The sequence below is a fragment of the Phocoena sinus genome, chromosome 12 (genome assembly GCF_008692025.1).
Source record: "Phocoena sinus isolate mPhoSin1 chromosome 12, mPhoSin1.pri, whole genome shotgun sequence".
In the NCBI taxonomy this organism is placed as follows: Eukaryota; Metazoa; Chordata; class Mammalia; order Artiodactyla; family Phocoenidae; genus Phocoena; species Phocoena sinus.
The window spans coordinates 32,286,517-32,301,335 of NC_045774.1; positions in this window are offsets into that span (position 1 = coordinate 32,286,517).

Below are 14,819 nucleotides of genomic sequence, written 5' to 3' on the forward strand. Positions count from 1 at the left end.
TTTGTGTGTCATGATTTCTTATATATTTTCTAGAAGCTTAGTTGTTTTTTTTTAAACATCTTTATTGGAGTATAATTGTTTTACAATAGTGTGTTAGTTTCTGCTTTATAACAAAGTGAATCCGCTATACATATGTCCCCATATCTCCTCCCTCTTGCACCTCCCTCCCACCCTCCCTATCCCAGCCATCTAAGTGGTCACAAAGCACCGAGCTGATCTCCCTGTAGAAGTTTAGTTTTGATCTTGGTTTTCCAGGACTCTCAGTGGTTCTATGAGCTGAGCTACTGAATGTCTTTTTAATAAACTTTTTTTTTTTTTTTTTCCTTAGTCTACTAGGCTTGGCTACTGTTGCTTGCAACTAAGAAGCTTAACTGGTACTGCAGGAATAGCTGTTGTGTGGGCAACTGAGTCCACTTGCAGATTGATCTACACTTCCTGAGACTAGTTTTGCATGAACAAAATCTCAATGTGTCGATTTGAAAGTTATTAAAGTGTCTATTACACCTTTACCACCCTCCTACCTTGTCCTATATTCATGTAACTAAGAGACACCACACAAGTGCTTTGCCACAAAATAGACATGGGAGAGGCTGGCATAAATTTTAGGTATCCACCTCGTTTGGCATTCTGTATCATTTCTGCCTTACCCTGTTATGTACAGTCTCATACACATTTCAAGAGGTTTGTTGTATTCTCTGAGGCTTGTTCATGACTCTGCTCCAAAGGAGGTTGAGAGGCTTATATTCTCAAGAGTCTCCACTTAACTGTGTTGTGACCACCAATGTGCTCTTGGAGAGCGATTCGCTTTATGATTATAAAACACACAGTGCAGTGTCGTCCATCCTCCTTGCAGAATGCAGTGACATCTGATCTAAATGGAATATCACTTCCTCTGTTTGAGTCCAGTGTAAGTCACAGAGAAGTAGTTGAGAGAGAGAGTACTTCCTCTCAACTCTGCTTGAGCATACATGGTGCCCTGACAAAAGTGAGAGATTTGAACTTTGTGAATCTGTGATCTACTGGTGAAATATAGAGATGTCATATCAAAATAGCATCACTTGGCTCTTTTCCATTCTAAGCGTCTTAAAAGTTTCTAGACATTTCTGATCATGTTGTGTATTCTCTCCTTGTTCTTTGGCAGCAGAAACACCTTTTAACGTCTTTTCAAATTAGGCTAGCACCTTCCACACAATCTTAGTTTTTTATAGAAGATGGTATGCCTTAGGTTGTACTTTTCCAATGTTCTGTAGAACATTTTCCTGTGGGCATTTGTAGGCATGCACCCAAAATATTCCAAATTCAAATGAATTTGGGAACTTCTACAGCGATTCACCCTGTAGAGGAATTCATGTAGCCGGTGAGAATGTCAGAGCATTTCAGTCACAATGCTGCTCTCCAAGCATGGGTGCTAACATTCTTCATAGCTGTGTTCCCCTAGAACATGGCTTGGAAATAAAAACAGTGAATATTTACTGGGGGCGCAGTTCTTCAGTTTAGTCCTACGCAGTTCCACAGCATCACTCAGTTAATCACACAATCCTATAAAGCTGGTATACCACCGTGCTATTCTACAGGTGAATAAAAAAAGGAGGCACAGAGATATTAAATACTTACTTGAGAGCACTTGGCTAAATATACATTATGCAGTAAATGAAGGAGCCAGGATTCAAACCTAGACATTCTGATTTTTGAGTCCATTCTGAATTACTATACTTGCTGCCTTCTAATGAAAATTGCTACCTGAGAAGTATCTCAATTATTCATATGTTTTTGTAACACATCTCATAAGGTTAGTGAGGCTTCAAATTGTCTATTGTAAAGAATGCTCAACACCACTAATCATTAGAGAAATTCAAATCAAAACTACAATGAGGTATCACCTCACACCAGTCAGAATGGCCATCATCAAAAAATCTACAAACAATAAATTCTGGAGGGCTTCCCTGGTGGCCCAGTGGTTGAGTGTCCGCCTGCCGATGCAGGGGACACAGGTTCGTGCCCTGGTCCGGGAAGATACTACATGCCGCGGAGCGGCTAGGCCCGTGAGCCATGGCCGCTGAGCCTGCGCGTCCAGAGCCTGTGCTCCGCAACGGGAGAGGCCACAACAGTGAGGCCCGCGTAACCACAAAAAAAATATTAAAAATAAATAAATAAATGCTGGAGAGGATGTGGAGAAAATGGAACCCTCTTGCACTGTTGGTGGGAATGTAAATTGATACAGCCACTATGGAGAACACTTCACAAACTAAAAATAGAACTACCATATGACTCAGCAATCCCACTACAGGGCATATACCCTGAGAAAACCATAATTCAAGAAAAGTCCTGGGGGCTTCCCTGGTGGCGTTGTGGTTGAGAGTCCGCCTGCCGATGCAGGGGACATGGGTTCGTGCCCCGGTCTGGGAAGATCCCACATGCCACCGAGAGGCTGGGCCCGTGAGCCATGGCCGCTGAGCCTGCGCGTCCAGAGCCTGTGCTCCGCAACGGGAGAGGCCACAGCAGTGAGAGGCCCGCGTATCGCAAAAAAATAAAAATAATAAAATAATAAATAAATTATGTATATATATAATTCATTTTACTTGCCTTACTGGGCCTGATAAAAAGTGCATCCTCATTCAACTAGCTGTGCATCCTTGGGCAACTCCCTTAACATTTCTGAAACCCTTTTTTTCTCCATCTAGGAAATGAGAGGAGTTTGCCAGATCTGGATGATCCATGTAAGGTCTCCATGTCTGCTAATGAAGTAGAAAGAAATCAGAGTATGTTGAATGATTCCTCTGACATTTAAAACCATGAAACTCAATTTACTAAAGCAGGGACTTGAACAGGTATTTGTACACCCATATTCATGTCAGCATTACACACAGCAGCCAAAAGGGGGAAACAACCCAAATGTCGATTGACAGATGAAACGATAAATAGAATGTGATATAAATATACAAAGAAATATTATTCAGGCTTAAAAAGGAAGGATAATACAACATAGAAAGCATTATACTAAGTGAAATAAGCCAGATACACAAGGACAAATATTCTGTGATTCCACTTATATGAAGTACCTAGAATAGTCAGATTCATAGAGAGAGAAAGTAGAATGGCGGCTATCAGGGTGAAGGATGGGAGTTATTATTTACTGAGTAGAGAGTTTCAGTTTGGGATGGTAAAGCATTTCTGGAGATTGATCATAGTAATTGTGCTCAGTGTGAATGTACGTAATGCCACTGAATTGCCCCCACAAAAAGAGTTAAAATGGTAAATTTTATGTTATATCTATATATATTTAACCACAACAAAAAGTCTTTTTTAAAATGAGGTTACTACATTTATTTTACATTCTTAGTTTTACGAAAAATCCTTGTAAGTACAATAGCACTACATGAATTTCAGTGATATTTACACGATTATTTTTATAAACTGCTAAAAAGTTTTTCTATGATATAATTTATGCCTAATGACACGTTAGGATGGTTTGTAAACTTTGACCTGTTGTGCCCTGAAAATTGGAAATAAGTCATGATGCATATTTCAATTGCTTCTCAAACTTGGCTAATAAGAAGAGCCACTGGAAATGATTCAAAATATTTAGTACTGGGTCTTACCCTAAGCCACCTGAATCAGAATCTTCTGGGGAAAATCTTGGGAATCAATATTTTCGTGAAGTCCCCCCAGTTGACTCCTATATTGGATAAGTTGGGAAATACATTTTTGAGATCAAATTCTGAGTTCAACTGAGAGAGAAGCCGGTAACCAGCAGCACCCAGACACCCCTCAGCAGCACCTCTTACCCCTCTCCGCCCCTGGTCTGCCTGTCAGACCCCACCAGGTGACAGCTTCACTAATACTCTTTCTCGGGAAAGTTGATGCTGTACTGAATAACTGCAAATATTTCTGCAACAATGGATGGAAAACTGTATTAGGAAGAGAACATTCTGGTGTGAATAACTCAACAGAGGATTTGGGCAATTGGATTAAAAGAGTAATGTGATCAGTAGACAATGAATCTAGGATTAAACCAATAGCAGACTGACAGCTTAATTCACTTAGGCATCTCTCCCTAGCATTTTACTAGGAACAAGTGCCCAGGCAAGCATTTTTTAAGCTGTATTCTAAATGCCAAGAAATTTGAAATGACAAATTCGTTTTAGGCCTGGTTGCAGAAATATGGATTGTTTTTTCATATTTTAATCTTTTGGGGGAGACCTAATTTCTGAATCCAATTTATTTTTCTTCCTCTTCCCCCAAACTACTCTCACCGTTACTCTGGTGTGCCACATTTGTTCTCAAATGCAATCAAAGAATGGTAGAAGTGAGTAGGATAAGAGTTAAGACTAAAACGTAGAGAGTTTTACAAATTTACCATGAAACAAATTTTAAAAACGTGTTTACCATGTTTAACATGAAAACTTTATTACATTCCTACAATCTTTATTTCCAATATGATTATCTTATTGTGATTATCTCATTGTAACCGAGCAGGACCCTATGGGGCCTTTCTGGGACAGACCCTTGCCCCATATCCTCTGCTCTGGTTCCTCTCTGAAGTACCTATCTGATGCACATTTACCAGTTGTTTTAGAGATGTGAACCCCCCACCACCACCAACTGGAAGATGCTAACTACCTGATGACCATGAGCACATAGCCCTCAAGCCCCCTGGAGCCTAAAGATTGATAACTAATCCCTGTGACACAGCCCTGTTACCTTACCATCAACCAATCAGAGAACGTGCATGAGCTGATCACACAACCTGGGACGCCGCTCCCTCACCTGGCCTTTAAAAAATGTTTTTTTTTTTTAATTGTCTTGCAGCTTTTTTTTTTAACATCTTTATTGGAGTGTAATTGCTTTACAATGGTGTGTTAGTTTCTGCTTTATAAAAAGTGAATCAGTTATACATACACATATGTTCCCATATCTCTTCCCTCTTGCGTCTCCCTCCCTCCCACCCTCCCTATCCCACCCCTCCAGGTGGTCACAAAGCACCGAGCTGGTCTCCCTGTGCTATGCGGCTGCTTCCCACTAGCTATCTATTTTACGTTTGGTAGTGTATATATGTCCATACCACTCTCACTTTGTCCCAGCTTACCCTTCCCCCTCCCCGTATCCTCAAGTCCGTTCTCTAGTAGGTCTGTGTCTTTATTTCCATCTTATCCCAGGTTCTTCATGACCTTTTTTTTTTTTTCTTAGATTCCATATATATGAAACCCATGGGGAGTGCAGGCTTTTTGAGCACTAGCTGCCCTGAACTCCTTGCTTAGTGCCCTGCAATAAACACTGCACTTGCCTTCCCCACAACCCGGTGTCAGTAGATTGGCTTTACTGTGAGTGAGCCAGCGGACTCAAGTTTGGTTCGGTAACATTATCATTTATTTGTTATCATTCACGCTAATCTCTTCCTCTCCTCCTTACTCTCTCCCCTAGCCTGGCTTGCTCCCTTGTTCAGTTTTGGTTTCATTCTCTCTGTCTCTCTCTCACACACACACACCTCACACACAAATTCAAGCACACACACTCAGACTAGCCAGTCAACTATAGACTACCAATTGGTACCACTTTGGCTTTTACGGCCAACTTTTTAGGAAGAGTAGCTTGGTATCGGCAAAATGTTTGAACATTCCAGCCTGTCTTTGGAGAAACCCAGGGGTGACAGAAGCATGAATGTTGGTCTCTCAACCTGTATAAATCTTGTAGGAGAGCTACAGAGTCCTGCGCCTTTTTCATCCCCACACCTCCCACCTGTGGTTGCAGTGACAACGCATTAAGAAGACCCTCCACCTTGGGTCCTCTTCCTCCAGAACGGACCTAAAAAGTCAGACCAACGCTTGGTGTGACAGATCAAGAGAGCCCAGCTTGGCTCTACCAGCTAAACCTTCTAGGAGGCTGCAGAAATCAACTGTCACGTGCTCTAACAGATGAGTGGCTCCGAAGAAACAGTTTAATAACTGTAATGTTTTAATAGGATCAGTTCTTGCCACCATACAGAGCTATAAGGTAAGCAGTTCTCCCTCATACTATTGCATACACATTAAGCTACGTAAGAAGAATTACAGTAAGCCAGGCTCTATGATCAATAAAGTGCCTTTTACTTCAAGAGTATAGTTACCAGGAAACAAAAGCCCCAACATACCAGGGCTTCCTGAAGCACAAAGCTTTGAGTCCTTGTCTTCGATTCAAGGCCTAAATTCTAATATATGTATTATCATCTCCGCCTTAAGTTTGCTGGGACACATGTTTTTCTGATAGGTATTATTTCTTCTAGGACTTAACAAAAAGTTAATTAAGAACTAAGTGTATTCAAAGATAACTATTGTGCGCATATATGTACCCACATATATGTATACACATACATATATGTATACATGTATATATAGGTATTTATCACTCTTCTCAAAACCTTTGTCCTTCAAGAGCTGTCATTAGCTTTCCGAGATCCAGCCTTTTTCAAACTTGCTATATGCTTCCTATACCCTACACCTCCTCAGAGAGTGTCTCACTCTTCTTTCAAGGGAGCAGCCTCTACCCAAATTCTTGCCGTTCAGAAATATGAACTCAGTGTTGCAAGAACATCTGATTTTTCAAAAGAAACTAAGATTCCAGATTTATAGGTGAAATCTTCAATTTTTAAAGTGGAATAAAGGAACCAAAACCACTTCGATGGGCTGCATCTGATCCAGTGCTCTCTCTTTTAATTTTCTGGTGTAGAACAGATGGACTGAGGCCTCTCCAGCAATGATCTATAAATATCACTTTTTACCTTTTATCTTTAAAACCCTAACTTTCCTGAAAATAACAGTAACATTCTTTAATGGGAACGATTTTGAGAGTAGCAAATCAAAAAATAAAATACATTGATTCCACCGAAATGGAAGAATCACTTTTACCTATGGGTATGTTTTCCCAGTCTTTGTGGTACCTTTGTGTGTTATTCTATTTTTATTTTATTTTTTGTACAAGTTGAATCATACTATTTTAAACCCATTTTCACTTATATATATTTCACAACTATTTCTCTAAAACACAGTCTTTAATCACTACATATTCCGTCTTAAATATAAATGACCACAATTTATTGGTCAGTTCCTATTGCTGAAACTTAGTTTGTCTGATTTCTTTGCAAATCTAACTATTGCTTTGGCAAACATCTTTGTGCTCATTCTGTTAATATCCTCAGGGTAAATTCTTAGAAATGTTATTTTGGGGTCAAAGCGTTAGAGTATTTTGAAGATTTTTGATGTATATTAGTAGCCTTTAAAGTTGGATAGATTGGGGTTCAAATCTACTCTTCCCCTCACCATCTATAAGGTCTTAGGTGAATTACTTCTGTAAACTTCAAGGTTTTCATCTATAAAATGAGAATAATACGTCAGAATAAATTGTACCAGTTTATATTTCCCTTAGCAATGTGTAAGAGAATGTTAGACCTCTTGCTAATCTTTTTTTTTCTTCTTCTTCTTTTTTTCTTTTTTTTGCGGTACTCGGGCCTCTCACTGTTGTGGCCTCTCCCGTTGTGGAGCACAGGCTCCGGATGCGCAGGCTCAGTGGCCATGGCTCACGGGCCCAGCCGCTCCGCAGCATGTGGGATCTTCCCGGACCGGGGCACGAACCCGTGTCCCCTGCATCGGCAGGCGGACTCTCAACCACTGTGCCACCAGGGAAGCCCTTGCTAATCTTTTTTTCCACCTTTTCCAGTAAATAAGAATGATATTGAATTTAATTATTTTATTTCAAACAATGTGGCACATTTTTAGATATTTAATTACTTGAAATTTTGTTCATGAATTGCCTGTTCCTATTTTTCTATTGGTATATTTATCTTTTTGTTGGTTTTAAGGAATTATTATAGTCTCTACAATTTTATATGACATATGTATATATATACTTTTTCATTTTTTTGTGGTCAAATCAATCTTTTATTTTTATTTTATAAACTTATTTCAGATTCATTTAATTTTTAAATTTAATTTTTCATATTTAATTATTTAACTCATCCGAGTAATTTATTTTTTTATTTTTTTTTTTTGCGGTAGGCGGGCCTCTCACTGTTGTGGCCTCTCCCGTTGCGGAGCACAGGCTGCGGACTCGCAGGCTCAGCGGCCATGGCTCACGGGCCTAGCCGCTCCACGGCATGTGGGATCTTCCCGGAACGGGGCACGAACCCGTGTCCCCTGCATCAGCAGGCGGACTCTCAACCACTGCGCCACCAGGGAAGCCCCGAGTAATTTATTTTATAGGTGATATGAGGTAGTGTCCCAACAAAATTTGTTGAATGATCCCTTCTTTCACCACCATCTTGAGAAAACATCTTAATACTTCCATATATTTCTGTTTTCAGGTTTCTATTCTGTTTCAATAATCTGTCCTCTTTTGCTCCAATAGCATGCTTTTATATTTATTATAATTTTATACTTTTGAACATCTGGGAGTGCAAGTCCTTTTGCCAGGCATTTCTAGCTCTTTCTGTCTATTTATCCAGTACCACTACTATAGAAAGTAACAGGATATAAACACATTTAAATATTAATCGGAATTTATAGATTAATTCTGGAAGACTTTTCTCAGTTACAGATTCAGTTTTTGATAAAAGTTGACAGCACAGCTCACAGTTACCCTCTCTGGCAAGAACCCAGAGGATGTAGTTCATGTTGCTGATCCATAAGCTTTGACAGTCAACTAGGAAGAAGCAAGCATGCCAGAGAAGTCTGACTCAAAAGCCAAAAGACCTGGGTGTTTGTGACTCAAAAGTCCCAAAAGACCTGAAACTCCGAATCACTGCTATTTTTGTTCATTAATTTAATTAAACCTCTCAGATAGATTGCTGTTTATTTTCTGTATAAGTGTAAAAACAAAAAATGTAAATGACTATTATTGTGCTCCCCACTTCTCCTCTCCCTCAAATTTTGGAGGTGGTGTGAATTACAGAGGCCTCTGATAAGATTTGCTGAACAAAAGGAACCAACCAAGATTAGTAGTTTTCAGAAAATCAAGATTCAATCAATAAGTTCAACTATAAGAAATTACTGACCTTAGACTCTTGTATGTACAAAAATGTCAATTTCATGTGGCTTAGCTTAATGTATACTGACAGTTCCTTTTGGTGTGTTTCACTTGCTTGGTATCAGCTAGCTTTGTACATCTCACTCTCTTTTTGCCCACGATGTATGAAAAAAATTAAAACTTTTACTTCCAAATTTTTTGGAAAGACTAATATAAATATCTTTCTAAAATGAAGAAAAATTGGTCCATATGGGAATGTTTAGTAAAAGTTAAACCGTTCCTTCTCATATGCAATTTACTTCAAGAAAGAACACCCTTTCCTGTAATTTATCTGGCTCAGCTGCATAAATAATCTTTCTGAAACATGGTGTATATGATCAGCTCAATGACTTCTTTCTCAAAGCTTAAGTATATCTATAAACTCTGAATTCAGTATTCCAAGCTCTCCAGCAATCTTTCTGACCCTCTCTGCTGTCACTCCCTACTCACCATTCTCTGCAATGTGCTCACCATTCTCTGCAGTGTGGTCCATTTTCAGGTCCCAAAACATAACTTGCTTATTTCTGACCTTTTACCTGTAGTTCATTCTATTGATCCCATTTCTTCTGGCTCTTTCACTACCTAAACTGTATCTTTCGTTCAGATTCCAAATCAAGATGCATTCCTTTCCAGGAGAGTGGGAAAATTCAGCCCCTAGAGTTATTTACAGCACCCATTATAATTGACTCTATGTTTATATTCTGCTTATGTACATGTCTTATCTTCTTGGTAAGGCTTCTAACTTCTTTGGTGTATCACCATTCACCTAGCTCTGAGCTATCTAGGCAGTAAACCTTTTGATGACTAAGGTATGCAAGGTATTCTAGTTGACTATTCCAGTTTTCATTCCTCCTGGTCTGGTGATAGCTGGAATGAACAACTGCCCAAAGCAGATGAGATGTTATGCTCCAATGATATCATTGCTTCATGTCAAAGCAAGGCTGCTACCCAACAGAACCGTCTGGACATCGCTCCATGTGACAGCCACATCCCTATTTTTGTCCCTCGATTTTCCTTCTTTTTCACCAACGGGACCTGATTTTTGCTAGATGGCTGGTTCCTTCAAGTACAGCCATGGCAGGAGATGTCCTTTCCCAGAGCAGGACGATGAATTGATCCAAGAGAGTTAGCGCTTTTAAAGATCTTTTTGTTTTGTCTCAGCTTTCGAACTCTGGGAAAATAAAAGTGCAAACAAAAAGGAAAGAGACAAAATATTTTTACATTTTCTTAAAAAGTGTTTATTTGTGGCTGATGTTATATTGCTCTTGAAGATTATAAACCACATCCACAACAGTCTGCATTATCATCTTCCTTTGGAGTTTTAACAAACTTATTAAATAAGACTTCTCCACATTCAGGTTGCTTTAGGTAAAGTCTTGCCTCTCCTGGCTTTAATTAGATGAGATCCTTTAATATTTAATACCAACTTATTTAATTGAAATATAATTTAATCAAATAATAATACTGGGGCTTCCCTGGTGGCACAGTGGTTGAGAGTCCGCCTGCTGATGCAGGGGACACGGGTTCGTGCCCCGGTCCGGGAAGATCCCACATGCTGCGGAGCGGCTGGGCCTGTGAGCCAAAGCCGCTGAGCCTGCGAGTCCGGAGCCTGTGCTCCGCAACGGGAGAGGCCACAACAGTGAGAGGCCCGCATACCGCAGAAAAAAAAAAACAAACAAAAAAAATAAGACTGGTTTGGCTGGAGTATCCTAACAGAATACTATTATCTTTTTTCTTTTTTTATTATTGTCTTAAAATATTTAGTGATCATACTTGCCCTCACATTTCAAAATCTTCAGATGTTTCTGAAACTGCTTGATACGCAGTAAAGCTGCTGGATACAATCTTCCACATTTGCCATATCTTTTATTCCTTTATGATGTATAAGATCATAAATATGTCCATTATTTATGTGAGAGGAAGTTTTCATGTTGGTACCTAAAGATGTTACATTGCCTAGGCCGTGATATTTTATTTTATGAAATATTCAGAAAAACAAATGGGTTATACTATACTTATTTTTATTATTTTGTATGAGGTTTTAATTTGATAACTGTTTTGTTCTACCCAGAAGTAGATTTTGTAGAAATCTGGGAATTAAAAAATCCAAAAGGTTTCCAAGGATTCATTTTATTTTCAAATTTCCTTTTATCCATCCATGGCTGCAGGGCAGTATCTTCTGCTCTGCATTACCTTTTGATCTTGAAGTTTAGAAAATTGTTGTCTTTTTGTTCTCCCTCTTCTATTTTTTTTTCTAAGTCCCACTCTTTGCAAGGAAGCCAGAAGTGTGACAGGAAGGTGTGATTTTTAATTTACAGCAGAGTCTCGCAAATAATGACTTTTCACACCCTGCTCTTGCTGCTTAGCCTAGGGGAGGAGTGTTGAGGCTACTGTCGTAGCAAATTAAATCCACTGCTGTAATTTGGGGTGACGTTTGTCTACATTTAACCCTGTTCTCAATTTTGCAACTTGGTGTTTGTGAATACTTATGAGAATGTGTCTTATTACTTTGAAGTGTCCTTGTTTTTTAGGAAATGAGTTTTGAAGTCTGTTTTTTCAGATTGTCAAGAATGAAAGGTAAACAGGTTCTCCCTTTCCACCATTCTGTTGGAAATTGTGACATTCAAACACAAAAGTGAAAAATACAATATTTTGAGAACTTCTAGCAATAAAATTTAAATATATGATTTAATAAGTGTTTTTACCTTTCGGTTCCATTTCTTTAAGAGTAGCTTTTCCCTCTGTCTTTATGGGAGAGTTAGTATCTTACTGTACAAGTAAATCTATATCATTTAGTTTGAAAGATGAAATTGAAAGTAATGTTAAAAAGATTTAAATGTTTTAAGTTTTTTCAGTTTCTCCCCAGTCCACTGAAAGTCATTTGGATTGAATTGTAAAACACAGGGATGAGCTACCTAAGGGAAATTAGAAAAATTATTGTAATTGGCATATTAAGCTTTCTAAGTGGTGGAGACGAATAAGGGCATACAAACATAAGTGCAGAATTAAAGAATGTATCTTGCAAATATATACTGTAAGGAACGGCACCAAGAAACGGAGGAGAGCTTAAACAAACTTTATTTGGGAACGCTCCCGGGCGAGGTTCACTGGTCCGAGAGAAAGGGGCCAGAGAAGTCTCGCCCGGGCGAGGGTGTGGGCAGAATTTATAGGGGAAGAAGGGAAAGGGGTGTGGTGAATCTGGGAGGGCGCAGGGTATTCCTTATTTGGTGGTCTCTTCGGGTATCGTGGCAATATCTGGTGCAGGTTGCATCAGTCTTGGGACCGTTAGTCCCGCCCCTAGAAAGGCGGGAAGGCTGGGCCGGGTGGAAAGTCCCCAGGTCAGTTCCTGGACCTGGGTGGTCCGGAAAGTCTCCAGGTCAGTTTCTGGAACTGGGTGGTCCGGAAAGTTTCGGTCTGATGCAACCTGTGAGTCTGATTGCGTTCCCCTGCCTCGGGCCAGTCGGCCTTACATCCCGACATCTTTGGTGTAATGGGGCGGCGTTCTGATCTCTGGCTACTTCTTGCTGAATGGGGGCGTTGAAAGGGGAGTCGGGCGACCAGAGGTCCGAGGCTTAAGGGAGACCAGTGGGGGGTTCTGCAGGAAGCAAGGTGTAAGGGCCGAGGAGCATTTGGTTTGTGGCCACCCGAGAGACTTCCTCTATGCGCCTGCGAAGGAACCTAAGAAAACAGGGAGCAAGCATGCTACGAAGAGGGTGCGGTCCGGGTTTCAAAGAGGGGTGTCAAAGAGTCCCTCTCTCGACTTGTGGGCAGGAGTGGGAAGGGGAGGTCCCGGTATCGGAGATAGGCAAGAGGGAGGCCGGGTTTAGGCGGGGGAAGAGGTCGAGGGAGATAGCAGGGTTTTCAAAGAACAGTAGGTGGAACTCCTGGATGCGGGAGGGGCCCAGGAGGGAGAGAGACTTGTGGCCTGGAAGGTCGACCAGCCGGTGGGAGGAAAACACGGTCAGTGGGTGGGCCAGAGTCAGTTTGAGTGTTTGGCAGTTCGGCTGCCGCTGCTAGGGCCCGAAGGCATGGTTGCCATCCCCGAATGGCTGGGTCTAGCTGTTTGGAGAGGTAAGCCACGGGGCGGTAGGAAGGCCCTACAGGCTGGGCAAAGAGTCCAGTGGCTATTCTGGCCCGTTCATCCACAAAAAGGTGAAAAGATCGGTTTGGGTTGGGCAGAGAAAGGGGAGGAGAAGATATCAGTGTTACGGAGGGTGAGAAAGGCCTGTCAAACGGCGGAAGGAGAGGTGAGAGGTCCTTTAGGCGAATGAGGACGGGAGAATGGTGTGTTGCTATTATGGGTTTAGAAGTATCCCAGACTTGGGGATTGGGTTCGGTGTGATTGGAAGAGGGGGATAGGAGGGGGAGGGTTCTAGAGACAGGCCGAGAAGAGGAAGCAGGAGTTGGGAGGAGGGGACCTTAGGGTCAAGTCTGTCCAGCTGGAGGGAGGCCCCTAAGTGGAAAAGGACATCTCGGCCTAGCAAGGGAACTGGGCAGGATGGTATGACTAAGAAGGAATGAGTAAAAGGGAGTCTTTTGATATGACACGGGAGTGGACCGGTCTGGAGTGGGAAGAATGGTTTGCCATCAATACCCATGACCGAGATCTGGGAAGGAGAAACTGGCCCGAAATAGATAGGCAGGACCGAATAGGTAGCCCCCGTGTCCACCAGAAATGAGATGGACTTACCCGCTACCCGTAGCGTTACCCTGGGCTCGGCGAGGGCGATGGGGGTCTTCGAGTCCGGGCACCGTCAGTCGTCAGCCAATCCCAGCAGTTCGAGTGGTAATGCCGTTGGGTCGGCCTGCCCCCTGCGTGGAGACGCTGAGGGAGGGCCAGTCATAGGGCAGTCACTCTTCCAGTGGCCCATTAGCCCGCAGCTGGGACAGGGCTTAGAAGGAGGTTGGGGATTGGGACATTGGCTACCCCAGTGGCCTTCTTTTCCGCATTTGAAGCAGGGCCCTGGCGGGGTTGCCTTTTGCGGATCCCGTGGATGCTGTGATCCATGGGAGATGTATGGCCTTAGGGCGGCTACAAGAGCTTGGGTTTGGAGGGCCACCTTTTGGTGCATCCGAGCCTGTCGGCTGGATTCTGCCAAATCCTCACGGCCATTATAGACTTTAAAGGCCATCTTTACCAGATCTCGAATAGGGGTTTGAGGGCCGTCTTCTGCCCCTTTTAATTTCTTTCGGATGTCAGGGGCTGATTGGGTGATAAAATGGGTGGCTAGGACTGCTGCCCCCGCCGGGGTGTCGGGATCCAGCCGGGTGTAGAGAGTTAAGGCCTCTGTAAGGCGATTGAGAAAGATAGCTGGATTTTCGTTAGGTTCTTGGGTTATCTCTTTTAGTTTTTCAAAATTGACTACTTTATGAGCGGCAGCCTGCATGCCAGCCAGGAGGCATTGGATCATGAGGTCGCGTTTACGACGGCCATCCTGGTAAGTCCAGCCTGGATCGGTGCCAGGTACGGCAGTCGCTCCGACAGGCATGGAGTTGTCGGTAAGGTGAACCTGATCTGCATGGTTTCGGGCAGCAGTTTGAATTCTTTCCCTCTCGTCAGGGGTCAGAGTAGAAGATAGGATCACAAAGATATCGTGCCAGGTTAGGTCGTAAGTTTGAGAGAGGTAGCGAAATTCTTTGATGTAGCGGGAAGAGTCGGCAGAAAAGGAGCCTAATCGCTTTTCTATTTCAGAGAGATCTTGGAGGGAAAAGAGAACATGAACTCTAACTAATCCTTCCGCTCCTGCTACCTCCCTCGGAGGGCAGAGGAGATTTGCATCTTGGGA